Source organism: Myotis lucifugus, unplaced genomic scaffold (genome assembly GCF_000147115.1).
Source record: "Myotis lucifugus unplaced genomic scaffold, Myoluc2.0 scaffold_136, whole genome shotgun sequence".
Classification (NCBI taxonomy): Eukaryota; Metazoa; Chordata; class Mammalia; order Chiroptera; family Vespertilionidae; genus Myotis; species Myotis lucifugus.
The window spans coordinates 66,044-82,039 of record NW_005871184.1 but is presented as its reverse complement, the minus strand read 5'-3'; positions in this window follow the sequence as shown (position 1 = coordinate 82,039).

Below are 15,996 nucleotides of genomic sequence, written 5' to 3'. Positions count from 1 at the left end.
ACCTCCAGACCCTTTCCTCAGAGCTTTTCCCGTGGAGACCAAGTGTTTTAATCCAGCACCAGGTACTATCAGGTGACAGTGTATGGTACAGCCTTCATCAAAGGATTCCATTAGGGAAACCCCAACAGCCACACAGCTGAGCAATGTTTTATACAAGAAATATGTCCATGCTTTTCTGAGGAAGGAAAGGTGCCGGAAAGGTAAATGTAGATGCATGGGAGAAGGTAGGCCCAAGGAGCCTTATCCTTAATCCCACTGCAGCCTTTCTATGCCGGAAAAGTGCAGGATTGGAAAGCTCTCCCTGAGGTGATAGATCAGGACTCAGGTAATAGCAGAAAGCGCCAATCCTACTCTTAAAATGGATACAAGAGAGCATTTGGGATTTTTCTTTTTAAATGCCTGCCTTGGATTGAGTAAATGCATTACATGCATCACCACAATGGACCCAGAGAAGCTCCTTGTCCCATCGTTCCAAAGACTTAGAGTTGCCCCGATGACAGAAAAACAGAAAAAAGAAGAAAAGAAAGGCTATGGAAGGGACTGAGGTGCCAACATGGGGTCAGCTGAAGAAGTTAACAACTGAGGCCCAACAGATGGTAGAAAATCAAGAAGTGGAAGCTACTCTCTCAGCCAAGTCCGAGGACTCTGAGTAAATCAGCAAAAGAAACTTTCATTTAGCAGAAACTCACTTATTTCGTCAAATGGAAAGACTTACTTACAGGAGCCTGGAAGGGACCTCATGTACTTTTAACCTGGGGGAGAGGAGATGCTTGTATATTTCCACAGGATGCAGATTCACCTGTGTGGATTCCAGACCGTCTAATCTGACCTTATGTCACACCACCCTCCATCTCCGCCTCATCCTCCTCCCCGGTATCATCCATATCGGCCAACCCAGAGGACACAGCTGACTCCGCCCTGATGGACCCTTTGATGCAGCCCTTCAACTCGGTGACGCTTCAGGAAGCCCGTCGCCAATGACGCTGCCCGCTAGCCAGATCAACAAGGACAACCAAACCACCGACTTGAGGACAGCTGAAATCCCTTGACTGAAGAGGCCAGCAACCTTCTACAGAAACAAGACTCCTTGTGCACTCCATCCACTACGTTTATAGCTATGCTTATTGTCATTGCTTGCCAGTCTTCTTCCGAGGCTTAAACAGCCCAATCTGAGAGGTGGCTGCTGATTTGCATGCGCTATCATTTAAAAAATAAAAAAGGGGGAATTTGCCGGAAGCCGGTCCATCCTTGCTGCTTGACACAGTCGCTGCAGGAAAGAAACATCTGCACAGCATATGTTTCAATGGACCTGGCATATATAGCATACTGTTCTTAATATGTTTGCTCTCTTTAGCGCCATGTGTTTTAACCAAGGTCACCTCTCCGAGAAAGGTTGTTTCCCCAGGTGGGGATCTTTCCCTGAGGTTAGGGAGGGGATACAACCCCTTAATTAAGTGCCAGGCGGGTAGTTAAGCTACATAATCTTTACTCCCTGGAATGGAGATAAGAAACGCCCTAACCTTTGTAATAGAAATTGACAGGATTAAAATCGGCTGGTATAAATATGGATGTAACAAGACAATAAACATCAGATCCTGATCAGTTCCTAACCAGAACTCCGACCAGAACTTTGGCTGGAGATCCTGGCTAGAGGTCCTGACTAGGCTGCTGATCAACTGAAGGCTGTCTTCATGTCATTCCTTCTTCGCCGACTCCGTTCACACCTTTGGGGACCCCTGGACCCGCTGGGATTGGACCCCAGCACGCACCCTGTCACACACAGAGCAGGGCCGATCAGGGGATTGGGGAGCTCCCCCCTATCAGGCACAGAGCAGGGCAGATAGGGAGGTTGTGGCCCCGCCCCCTGTCACACACAGAGCCACAGGACGATAAGGGGGTTTGGGCACTGCCCCCTGTCACGCTGATCCCGGTGCTGGGAGCCTCACTGCTCCGCTGATCCCGGTGCTGGGAGGCATATTACCCTTTTACTATATAGGATAGAGGCCTGGTGCATGGGTAGGGGCCAGCTGGTTTGCCCTGAAGGGTGTCCTGGATCAGGGTGGGGGTCCCCACTGGGGTGCCTGGCCAGTCTGGGTGAGGGGCTGAGGGCTGTTTTCCTGAAGCGAGTGACTGAAGCTTCCAACCGCTCCTTGTTTTCTTTTTTTTTTTTTTTTATTCTGGGCCAGCTTTAGCTCTGAGGCCTCGCTGCTGAAAACATCGATACAATGTTGCTAAAGCCCGGCTGAATGAAAGCCGGTTTCTGGGGTTTTGTTTATCTTCTTATTTGCAACATAGTACATAGTTGCTTAGAGTTGTAGCTCAGAGGCCGGCAAGTGAGGCGGGGAACGTTGGAGTCCGCAGCAAGCAAGCCTCATGTTCGCTTCCAGCTGCCTGGCTACCGGCCGCCATCTTGGCTGACAGTTAATTTGCATATACTCACTGATTAGCCAATGAAAAGGGTAGCGGTCGTACGCTAATTACCATGTTTCTCTTTTATTAGTGTAGATATGAATGAAATCATATGATTCCTGACTTTTTCTGTCTGACTTATTTTGCTTAGTATGATATTCTCAAAATCCATCCATGCTGTCACAAATGGCAGTGTTTCATATTTTCTAATGGCTGAATAGTATTCTGATATATATATATCATCTACTTTATCCAATTATATACTGAAGAACACTTTAGTTGTTTCCATGTCTTGGCCACTGTGAATAATGCTGCAATGAACATAGGGCTGTATATATCTTTGAAAATAAATGTTTTCAAACTTTGGGGGTAGATGTCCAGAAAAGGGGTTGCTGGGTCATATGGTAACTCTATTCTTAAATTTTTTAAAGAAATTAGCTCATGTCAATTCTTTTTTATTTAATATATTTTTATTGATTTCAGAGAGGAAGGGAGAGGGAGAGATAGAAACATCAATGAGAATCATTGATCAGCTGCTTCCTGCATCCCCACACTGGGGATTAAACCTGCAACCCAGGCATGTGCCAGGACCAGGAATCGAACCGTGACTTCCTGGTTCACAGGTCAAAGCTCAACCACTGAGCCACACCGGCCGGGCTCTATTGTTAATGTTCTGAGGAATCTCCATACTGTTTTCCATAATGGCTCTACCCATTTACATTCCCACCAGCAGGAATGAGGTTTCTTTTTTCTCCACAACCTCTCCAAGACTTATTACTTGTCTTGTTGATAATAGTCAGTCTAACGGGTATGAAGTGCTATCTCATGGTAGTTTTGATTTGCATTTCCCTAATAGCTAGTGACGTTGAAATTTAATTTTAAACAATTCTGTTTCCATGAGAATCCAGGCAATTTCTACAACTTGGGCTCTAGCCTCTTGCCTTGCTGCACAGCTGTCCTCTCTCTATCTTTCCCCAGCCCTGTCCTGTCTCCAGTCTCTTTACTCCCATCCTCAAATTCCTGTCCCATTCTGCTGTCTCTTATTTCTTTAGTTCCTGGCAACCCATACTCTCAGGATCTCATGTGTCACCCCAGTGAGTTAACAAGATAGTTTCCTAATCAACGACAGTTCCCTCCCAATGAGAAATTACAAAGAGAACATTTTTACCTTGACATATATTCATTTTAATAAACATTTATTTTGGGAGGTAAAAAGAGGGGATGGTAATACATAAAACCAGAGTGATTTTTGATATCATGAACTCTCATACTGCTAAATCCCTAAAGAATAATTAGTAGAGGAAATCAGAGACTCAAAGTCACTGTAATTATGATGATCACATTTGCATAACTCATCTTAATCCATTATAAATTCATTACAGCAGAGGAGTACTCTCACACCAAAACATTAAAATATTCTGTTATTAGGAGAGAAAACAACCTGGTGACATGCCAATATGCCATATTTTTTATAAACTATCTTCTTCACCCAAATATTCTGGCAGCTTCTCTGGCCCATGAGATATCCAACTAGAAGCTAATTCACTCCAGTTGTCAAAACAGTTGGCTTTATCAGCAGGATTCCTGGGTTGTAGACATTTGCTTTATGCTTTCTAACACAATCAATTACTTTCTCCTACTGCACTCCCACTTTGTTAATGATTTCACAAAATTGTAATTTAATCATAAACATATTGGTAAATTAACTCTACCTCTTTTACTTGCCCAGAACTACCACTTTTCATCCATTCTTTCATCCACTCACCAAATATTTATGGAGACCTTTCTATGGTCAAAGCCTCAGAGACACAAGTAGGAAGAAGCATGGTGCCTGTCCTCAAGGATCACCCAGTGTAGTATGGGAATCATGCTTTACAAATATGTTTAACCAAGAATTACAAATGTTATTATTCATTCATTGAACCCATGGTTTGAGGCTCACCAACTGTTCTAGGCATCCATCTTATATTAGCTCATTTAATCTTCACAACACTACCACTTCCAGGGGAGCATCATTAGCCTCATTTTACAGACAATATCACTGGTAATCAGAGAGGTCAAGTAACTAGCCCACAGTAACTGGTAAATAGCTGTTAAGGGGCAAAGCATAGATCTCAACCAGGTACGTGTGACTCCAAGTACTTTGGAAATAAAAAGGAGGAGGTTACTAACTCTAGGCAAGCAGTAAAGGCTTTTTAGGGCAGCAAATATTTAAACTAATCTATAAGGAGTTCACCATCTAATAAGAAAAAGGATGGTATTTATGGTGGAAAGAATTGTATAGTGAAAGACTCAATTATATGTTGTGCCCTGGCCCAGATTACCATTCCACTGAAGTGGAAAAGTGATTACAGGCAGTCCTCGGTTATGTCGGACTCTACGTATGTCGTTTTGTAGTTACGTCACCATCTCCCATTTATTTATTAAAAAAAAAAGTTCCATCATTTCAACGTATGTACATATGTGCTTAATGTTTTTTATTATTTATTTACCATAAGTAAAGGTCAGGAATTGTTAGCTTTCTTTTAAATGTTTTTACTGTTTCACTTCATTACTGCTGTGTATGTGAGTGACGTAGTTGCTTCTGTAGGTGGTTTCTGACTTACGGCAAAAATCGCCTTATGTCACGCAGTAGGAACGGATCTCTGATGTAACTTGAGGACCTACGGTAATTAAGACCAGTCACCCTACTTCCAATACTTCCCAGAGTTGACAGGACCCTCCTTGAAGGCAAGGGTCATGCCCTACTTATTTGGTGGTTCTCCCAGAGCCCAATGCAATGTCTTAAAGAGACAGTGCTTAATTGTTGTTTGAAAAGTGAGTTAAAGAGTGGACAGTGAGATGAGGAAAGGAAGGGAAGGGAAGGAGGAAAATACAACTACTTTTTATCACAGGGCATCTTATAGTGTTTATTTTTTTTAAATGATTTCAGGGTGCTAAGTCAATTTTCTTATCAATCTCCTTTTGAGAGAAAATTGCTGGTATATAATCTTAGCAACATGATTATACCTTTTGTGATGATCCAGCAGCCACACTTGACATGTGCTTCAGTCATTTCAGAAATAGCTATGTGTGGCCGAAACCGGTTTGGCTCAGTGGATAGAGCGTCGGCCTGCGGACTGAAAGGTCCCAGGTTCGATTCCGGTCAAGGGCATGTACCTGGGTTGCGGGCACATCCCCAGTGGGAGATGTGCAGGAGACAGCTGATCGATGTTTCTCTCTCATCGATGTTTCTAACTCTCTGTCTCTCTCCCTTCCTCTCTGTAAAAAATCAATAAAATATATTTTAAAAAAAAAAGAAATAGCTATGTGTGTAGCTCTGCCTAAAATGGTATAGTTAGGTGGACAACATCACCCTTTGTTAATAATCAATTATAGTATTATACTTCTGTAATAATAGCAATGATAGCTTGCAGTGTTTACAAAATTTACTTTCAAGGTAGTTATACCTTTGTCATCACCTCACCATAACCCTGTGAAGTCTTTCACAGCTTATGGAGCCATGGTTCAGGTAAGTAAGCAATGGGCTCAGGGAGACCAAGCTCCAGGTACAAACCCAAGACTCTCGATTCCTGGTCCAATGATCTTCCCATTCATTCAGTCTACTTCTTCAGGAAGAAAAATAATTTATTAGAGGAAATATATTTCAGAGTGTCTCTTTGTCTCTTCTCTCTCCATTTGTTTCTTTTAAATGCACACACACATTTTTGTCTCACTTTGCAGGAATCTGAATTTGTTCTGAAGTACAATTTGCCTCTACCAGTTTTAACCTTATTCATCTGGCCTTAGGTGGTCTCCTTATCATTTTGATAATGGTTATTAATGTGAGTCATGAGTGAGGTTGAGTGGTGTCTCATCCTGGCACTCCACCTGCCACCATGCTCCTATTATTAATTTTTTTAATTTTTATAATCCAATGGGAGTCTATATTTTCATTCTGACATGAGTTAACTTTTACTATACCTCACAGTCATTCTTCTCATACATCTGCCTGAGTTTTTGTTTTTGGTCTTTTCTTCACACTCCCAAAGTGAAAATCACAGTTTTGATATGTTTCTGGTTTGGATACTACCTAATCCCACCTCAACCACACAACTATGAAATTGAAATGGATATTTTATTACATGTATAAGCCCTCTCAGAATTAAAAAACTGTATGTAATATTTTTAAACCAGTTGAACAAGTTGGATTATTTTATTTCTTCCTCATTTATGTTTGAAAACCATCTTAGGATCTCTACTATCTTCCAACTCTACTGGAGTTGTAGAAGATAAAAAATGCACCTGGTGTCTGCAACTCAAATTAATCACACATTGGAAATGGTTGCAAGGGAGGCTAAGGAGGGAATAGAAGCAAGAAAGGAACATGTGATGAGTCATCTCATTAAGCAGCAGCTAATGACCAGCTTGCACTGCTAAATATCTCAAAGGAGTTGAGTAGATGCTTCCCAAAGTCAACCTCCAATAGTCTGGAAGTGAACACCCAAATAGTGGTTAAAGCTGATGGGAAAACTACTGCAGGCTTGAACACAACATAGTTGGAGGTACTCATACAGATCTGACTTAGACAGAGGGCTCAATGTGACCTTCTTCCCTAGACACAGCTCCTCCATATCATTTGTTTTTTTCAGTTCCAGCCAAAAGGTGGCCAACTTTTCTATAACACCTCAAGTCCACTCTGGTACCTCAAGGTACCACAACTTATTTTGGTTCAACAAAGAGTTATAGAGAGTCTACTGTGTGCCAAGCATGGTCTTAGGCACTGAGTATCAATAAGGTATAACCCTTGCCCTTGGGAGCACTCAATCCAACAGGGGAGACAGATATGTAACATCTGTGATTAGGGAGATATTCAAAATATATTAACTATTCTCATACTATAGACACCAACCAGTTAATAGGGATCTTGTTCAGTGCACATGGGCATGCCAGCCTCAGGCCAGCCCTGTATGTACCACATGATAAAACCGGTAGCAGAGGTCTCTAGTAGATGCCATGGGAACTCAGAAAACACTCAATTAACACTTAGCTCAAGCTACTACATGGTCAGAATCCTGGCCCTTTGAGAAGAATTGTTTAGACAAATAAAGTGAATAATAATAAAGATAATGACAAAATTATATATTTAATACATACCATGTACTAGCTCTGTGTTTAGAACTTTCCAAGAGTTACATTATTTGATTCTCACAGTATTACCTTTTAACAAATGAGGAAACTGGTTCTTAGTGATACCAAGTGAATTACCCAAGATCACACAGGGTTTAAACTGTAACAATCTAACTCCAAAAAGCTTGTACTTATCCCTGAAATTTGAGGTGTTGATGCTTCTGAGAGAGAGAGAGAGAGAGAGAGAGAGAGAGAGAGGATGTCAAATTTAAGGATACAGAGCGACTAAAAGAGCTATTCAGGAAAAATAAGTGGGTTTCTTATCATTTTCATACTGCAAAGGTGAATTGGGAATATTTTAGGTAAAGAGAGATTGGTGAAGTCCTTATTCAAAAGGCCAACCCCAGGTCAACATAAGTAAAGGTAAATAGCACGTAGGACAAAGCTAACAGTCACTTGTCTTAAGAACCCTTTAGAATGAAGGACAGGCAAAGGGAACGAGCCATTAGGTAAATATTGTTTAAAGTGTCCAGTGGGCATAAGAGACCCTCGTCACAACGCTGAAGAACCTTGCTAAAAAGGTTAAAATAAAGCTGTCTTCTGAAACATGCTTCTGGATCACAGAAACAGTCCCCTGGTATGCCTTCTATCAGTTTCATGGAAACAGCCTTTTGCATCTAAACAGCTGATCTGTTCCCACTGCCTGATCTACATGTAGAATCACATAATTTTCTCCTGTAGGCCTTTACAACCAAGGGTGGGGAAAGAGCTTTAATGTCAGTCCAGGAGAACTATAGCGTCACTTGGAGGCAAAATAGCAGAACAGAAAAAAATAATTTTCCAGAAGAATTTTTGAAAGATACTTTTCATACTGAAGTCCCTAAGTAATAAGATAAGGGTGAAAATGTTACCAACAGAACTGATTTTTCATGGTGCCCTTCTAAGAGTCCTATGTTCGCAGGATCACACGGGGAAGGAAATTTCTATCTGTGGATTTAACAACAATACAAAAGTAAGGAGCAAACAGCTTCCCCCACTCTCTTCTGTCCAAATGCAAAGATTTCTATTTGAAAAAGAGTAAGTCCAAAATGACAAGGTTAAGAGTATCACTGAGGAACAACTTACTGTTTAAAAAAAAAAAGTAATATTATCCAGAACAGCCAATTCAATATTGAAGTATCCCATTTCTGGGTTCATTGCTCACTTCTTCCTTCTATAAAAGCCAGAGAAAGGGACAGAATATATGCCAACCTGGGTGATGGCAATGAATGTTTACAAAAGATTTCTTTACTTCATTTAAACCTAGCAGTACTATTATTTTTATTTCACAGATGAGGAAACTATAATGTAATCAGGAGATTAAAAGGTTGAAATATCCAGAAAGACAGATTCAAGCCTTACTCAGGTCATCTGACTCTAAGTCTCACTTTCTTTTCGCTGTACTTTACCTAGATCTCTGAAGGCCAAAGCTAAAACCTTTCTGCAAGTTACATATCTAAGATAGTTTATATTTTAAAGGAAACTTTCAAGTATATTCAAGTGATTCCTAGATTTCTCAATGTCATATTACCAGACACAACAGCCACAGAGAGCAGGCAATATGTTTGCCCAGCCAGACCTCTCTGACCTTTGAAGTCACCCTCTGATGGCCACCTGGCTAATGAAGCAGAGTTTACCCACTGTGATCCAGGAGGCTTACATTTCATCTCCATTCAGCAATTTCAATGGCCTAGAAAATGGTTCTCAAATTAGCATTTAAAAGACGCCCCTAGGAGCTCTCAGGAATTCTGGTCCAATCGGTATGGGAAATAACACAGGGATCTGGATTTCTTAACAAGCACCTTCAAGTAATTCTGATGCAGGATGTTAGTGGATCTCCCAAAACTGGTAGGGATTGGGTAGAGGGTAAGGATCAGGTGAGAGAAGAGGAAGTGGCAGAGGTAGGCAGGGGATGGGTATGAAGTGCCCTCTAAGCTCTCCTCGGGGATTTAAACTTTATCCTAACAATACCGAGGAATAATTGAGGTTTTTCAGCAGGGGCATCACATAAGATATTTAGACTTAGGAAAGATCTTGATGGTGAAATACAGAGAATAAACTAGGCAGTGGTTCTCAACCTTCCTAATGCCGCGACCCTTTAATACAGTTCCTCATGTTGTGGTAACCCCCAATTTCATTGTTACAAATTGAACATAATTAAAGCATAGTGATTAATCACAAAAACAATATGTAATTATATATGTGCTTTCCGATGGTCTTAGGCGACCCCTGTGAAAGGGTCATTGGACCCCCCAAAGAGGTCGCGACCCACAGGTTGAGAACCGCTGAACTAGAGGGATCAAAGACCAGAGGCAGGGAGAGCAGTTGGAGGCTGTTACAGCCATTTGGGCAGGAGAGGCTGGGAGCTTGGACTACAATAATGGTGGTAGAGATGGAAAGACCTCAAGAAAAAAATTAACATACATGAAGAGGCAACACACAATGAAAGGGTTCAATGAAGTGGAAAAACATCTACCAGCAGAATGTCAACTGCTAGTAAGGGTCTATCAACAACCAGTCAGCATCACCCCAGAAATAGTCATCTGGGCCCCGGGGAGCATTCCTCGCCCAGAGGATTTCTTGATTGTGCAGCTTCCTTGACTCTGTCTTTTCAGGACACTTACTGTTCATCTTAACGGAGGGAATCTACTGCCTCCGATCATGAAAGGCTGTTGCTCAGTCCGGAATCCGGGCAATGACCACACTAACAGCAGCCATATTTTCTAGCAAAAGCCTCTCACAAGCAGTTTTATGATTCTCTATCATGGAAGTCCTTCCCAGCCAGCCCGTATTCCCTATGTCGCACCTTGTTTATGGGCTCAGGTGCTCTGCCCTTCATTATAGCATCGTCACTCAGTCTGCTATAAAGCTTTGGAATGAACCAACTCAGGTCCTGAGTCCAACATGAAATATATTCAGAGAAACCTTGGCGTGGGTGGCCACATTTGAGTCCCTGGATTCTGTGAACAGCCTCTCATGAGCAATGTAAATCTCATTTGTGGATATATATATACTGAATATATATATACTGGATAATGTATTTATTCTGTCTAATAATATTTTTAATCATATCATAAGCCACCTCCCTGAGGCTAGTACAAAAGGTCATAGGCTCAAATCCCACTGAGGTTGCCTCCTGATTAAATCCATTATATTTTTAGCCCACATGTATTCATGTGACTTTATTATTTTTCTAAGCAACATCAATCACAGTCTAATAAAGTGATGATCAGTTCTGCTGTATCCAGTTAAAGGAAGAAAATTACCAGACTAAAAAGGAAAGGCAGGGAAATTCATTGAAATTGCCAAATAAGAGTGAAGAGGCCAGTTTTAAGAGAGCCAGAAGCCCCATTCAGAGCAATTACTCTTATCTCTGGAGTGGGGCAAAGGCCTGCTTTCAAACCTCTACAAGTATCCCTAATGTGGAGGGCTAGGAACCACAGTCCTAGGAAACATAAGAGGTTTGATGAGGGTTTTTCATCATCCAAGAATCCAAATTTGACATGTTGTGTAACAAAGATTAATCCAAGCTACCTGTGCCCTCTTCCCCATATAAAATGTCTACTTCTCTCTTAGCTGAACTTTTAAGGAAAAAAAAATGATTGAAAGACCCTTTTATTTTTCATTTTGTGTTTCAGAAATGAATAGAGCTTTATTATTTATCTTTGAAAAACATAAATCAGACAATGTCATTTTTAGAAATGACTATAGCTTTGTTGCTTTTCTTCATCCTTTAAAAATATAAATCAGATCATGTCACCTCCCTGGAGGCTCACTCCTTACTAGGTAGAGGGACAAATGGAAGCCACATGATGTTAATTTAAATGTTTAAACTGATAGATAAAACCAATAACTTGTTAAAGAAAATATATTCCATATAGTTTTGCAAATGTATATGTATAGAAACAAAAATCAAAAGATATGTGTATAGATTTTACAGGATTAAAAGTTGGCAAAATATCAAAGATGACTGAATTTAATTATTATTACACACAGGTGAGTGTTCTCGTGATTGGCCAGCAATGCTTGCCTGAGCAATAAAATAAAGATATACATAGCTCATAAATTATTATTTATGAAATTAAATTTATGTTCTTACCTTTATTTCAGTAAAATCAATAATTAAAAAATTAAAAATCTTGTCATAATCAAGATTTTTACATAATTTGTGTTCTATTAAAACAATGTCAAATTAGATCCCCTTTCTTGGGTTATTTTAGTTCTTAGTTTTATTTTAATTAATTACAACTTGGAGAAACTTTCTCTTGCTAAGACAGTAACAACCAGAAAACTGGGAAAACAATTCGTAAAACAACATTTAGATTAAAAAATAAACCTCTTTTACTGCCATCACTTGTTTGCGAAGCCCATTTCTTTTAGGAATGACTTCATCTACCTTTGTAATTTACCAAATAAAGGTTTTCTTACAAAAAATAAAAATAAAATAAAAATAAACCTCAAATTTTACATATCATATTTAAATACTTAATGAAGTTGTACATATTTATTGTTGTTGCTGAAAGTATTACAAATATTTTAACTTTATCATATAAATTATCTTTTTATTACCATTTTCACAAAAAACAATAACTAGAACCTGAAGAACCTGTATGATGCGTGTATATGAGTGTTTGTGTGTGTACGCTTGTGTACACATGCACATGAGTGTGTAGTGTTTGTGTATGACGTATGTGGAGCCCACAAAAGCACAGAGCCCAGGACCAGGCCTCATCTTACTCGGTCTAAAGGAAAAACTGCTTCCCTTCTTATAACCCTTCAATGGCTTCCCTTAGAATTAAACCTAACTCCTCACCAAGGACCACGAGATCTTACTAGGTCTGGCTTCTGCCCAGCTCTGAGCCTCAATCAGCCTCCCCGCATGCCCTCACTCATTCTGTTCCAGCTACGGTGGTCTCTGGTCTGCTCCTGGGACATCACAACCTCCTTCCTGCTCAACAACTTGCATTGCTATTCCCTCTGCCCAGCACAGCTTACTGCCAACTCTACATGGCTGGGTTCTATGGGCCCTTTAGGTTTCAGCTTAAGGCAGACAGTATCTGGAGCAAGTAAAGGACAGGTTCCGGAGCTAAGCTCCCTGGGTTCAAATTTGGCTCACCATTGATCATCTGTGTGGTCCTGGGCCAGTCTCCAAGTGTCTCCTTCCTCATTTGTGGGAAGGAAACGATCCTACTTTCCCCTGGGTTACTGTGTGCATGAAATGAGTTCATCTAAATAAAACTCTTAGGCCAGGCCTAGCACAGGAAGCATCCAATAAATCATAGCTCAAGGGAGCAGAGAGGCTTTCCCTGACTGCTCAACCCACAGTAGTCTCCCATGCACACACACTACTTTTTTTTCTCATGGTATTTATCACTATCTAGAATTGCATTGTTTATTTTTATCACTGTTCATTGTCTGTCTCCTTCCTCTGGACGCAAGTTTTATGAGAACTAAGCCTTCGCTGAAAGTTTACTGCTATAGCCTCTTGTGTCTGGCACATAGTAAATATGCATTGAATGAATTCTCCTTTTTATTTTTAAAGACTGCCAACTTTAATCCAAATCAGAAATTACAGATTTGGGAAGAAAAAATGTACTCTCCTTTTCCAACTAACACTTCTCAAATTGTGCTTGTTTATGATAGGTTAAGAGGTGTGTGCACAGGGCTGTGGCATGCAGAAAGGTAAGTGCCAAAGGCAACAAACACAGAGGTCATGGTGCTGAAGACTGCCAGCCACTCTCCAACAATGAGAGAGATGTCTTCTAGCAGCCCCAAGAGAAGTGGAATCTTTGCATTAATCCAGTTGATTTAGTCAATGTGGACTTCCCACCTGGTCATTGCTTGTTGTTAATGAACAACCTACCTAGTAAGTGACTAAAAACATGTGCCTGGTACAGTGCAGAGTCATAAAGTCGGGAGGGAACTACTTCCTAAAGACAAAGCAAGAAACAGGGATCTTAATAGATCATCAAAATGTGTGAATAAACACCAACTATAGCAGGGATGCCACATGAAATCATGCCTCCTAAAATAAGTATAAAAATCCTGTTATCCTATACTTTAATCCATTTGTTTGCTATTGTCTTGCTTTCCCCCAGATTTCTTGAGAATGCATAACACTGGCATCAAGCCAGTGACAGTGAGAAAACAATGAATTCTAGCGCATTTGGGTCATCTTACAAAAGCTAAGGCTCAAGAATCCATGTAACTTGCCCATAAAGAAGTTGTTTGTTGCCTCTGCAATCAGACTTGGCGCAGAGCATTGAGCACTTGAACACCAATAACAGCAAATCCAAACTAAGCACATCTGAACACACGAATGTCTTTTAATTTAACAAATCTGAATGCTTTGATACTTGTGATTTATTATCTTCACTGGAGGCCACCTGAGGGGGGGGGGGCCTTCCTTTTTATTATCTTTTTTTTTAATTTTATTTTTTAAAAAATATATTTTATTGATTTTTTACAGCGAGGAAGGGAGAGAGATAGTTAGAAACATCAATGGGAGAGAAACATCGATCAGCCGCCTCCTGCACATCTCCTACTGGGGATGTGCCCGCAACCCAGGTACATGCCCTTGACCGGAATCGAACCTGGGACCTTTCAGTCCGCAGGCCAATGCTCTATCCACTGAGCCAAACCGGTTTCGGCATATCATTTTTAATTACAGTTGATTTTCTATATTATATTAATCTCAGGTGTGCAACATGGTAGTTAGACGTATAGGACTTACGAAGTGATCCCTAATTAGTCTAGGACCCACCTGGCACCATACATAGCTATCCCAATATTATTGACTATATTCCCTATGCTGTACTTTACATCTCCATGAGTATTCTGAAACTGCCAATTTGTACTTCTTAATCCCTTCACCTTTTTTACCCAGCCCACACAAAGATAGGCAGTAAACTCTCTGACATTGCACTTAGTAATACTTTTTGGATGTCTCCTCAAGCAAGGGAAACAAAAGAATAAAATAAACAAATGGGACCAGAAGGAAGCAGCACATGGACGATCTTTTTCCCTCCAGTCCAGAGCCAGTGTCTGGCTATCGTGTGCAGCTGGTCTTGCTCAAGCCGAGCCAGATTTCCCGGGGTGGCTCACAGAGAAACACAGGAAGTGATCTTCTCTGGATTACATCATCTCTCATGGAACTTTTATACGGAATCGTTGATTCCATAAGATTCTAAAGTCCACATAGAAAGCACTCACTTATTTTACATTTCTTCATTATTTTCTTAACTGGCTTTTCATGGTGTCTGTAAAATTGAGACATAAAGTCTTTCTCAATGCAGAAGCAAAAACAACCTAACTCTTTAAACTTCCTTTATTCAGAATCTTTACATAGAAAGAATGTCGATCTTGGCTAAGTATAAAATAATTTATCTATCATAGGTGAGATTATTCAATTTGATTAACTGTCTATTTATTTCTCTGTTGCTACCTTTCTTTCATAAGTATGTTCCATGGGCTCCCCTCAAAGCATGAAACCTGTCCTTCTGACACAAATAGGACCTCTGTACTAGCCACTGTTGCCAGTAAGGCCTCCCCAATGTCTCATTAGGGTTAGGCCTTCGGCAGCTGGTGCTGTCAATAATATTACTAGGTGAAACTCATGAAGTTCCATTTATGTATTCTTTTCTTTTCTTTTTTTTCTTTTTTTGGTCTAACCCCTCTAATCCAGGCATTTGCAAGCCAGCCATAACAGAAGTATACACTGAGCATTCTGCAGACATTAACTAATTCATTTGCTACACTTTTCCCTTTGGGGGTACTAGCATGTAATAGAATACCTGTCAGTATGCTCTTACAGAATTACAGGAGCATTTCTGACAGTATACTAGTATTGTGTCTTGATAATTGATTGAAACCACCTGGTTTCAGATAGCCTACTCTAGATAATACCTGAATGTGTTATTTTGAAAATTTTCAAAACATCAGAGAAATTGAAGGAATAGTATAACGATCATCCATTACCTTCCCTCTAGATTCACCAGTTTTAAATGTTTTCTCTCATTTGTTCTCTCTCAGTCGGTGTGTTTGTGTGGTGGGTGTACCATTTGAAAATAAATTGCAGACATCATGATACGTCAATCATAAGTATTTTAGCATTTACCTCTTAATAAGAAGAACATTCTCCTACCTAAGCAATACCATTATTGAACTCTTAAGTATTTAACTTTGATACACGATCATCAAACGTATAGTTGATGGTCAAACTTTTCTGATTGACGCAATAAAGTCCTTAGAGCAGTGGTTCTCAACCTTGGCTGCACATTAGAATCACCTAGGAATCTTTTTAAAATCCTGATTTCTGGGCCTCATCCTCTGGAAATTCTGTTTCTTTGTTATGGGGTGGGGTCACAACATTAGTAACGAAGAAACAGAATTTCCAGAGGATGAGGCCCAGAAATCAGGATTTTAAAAAGATTCCCAGGG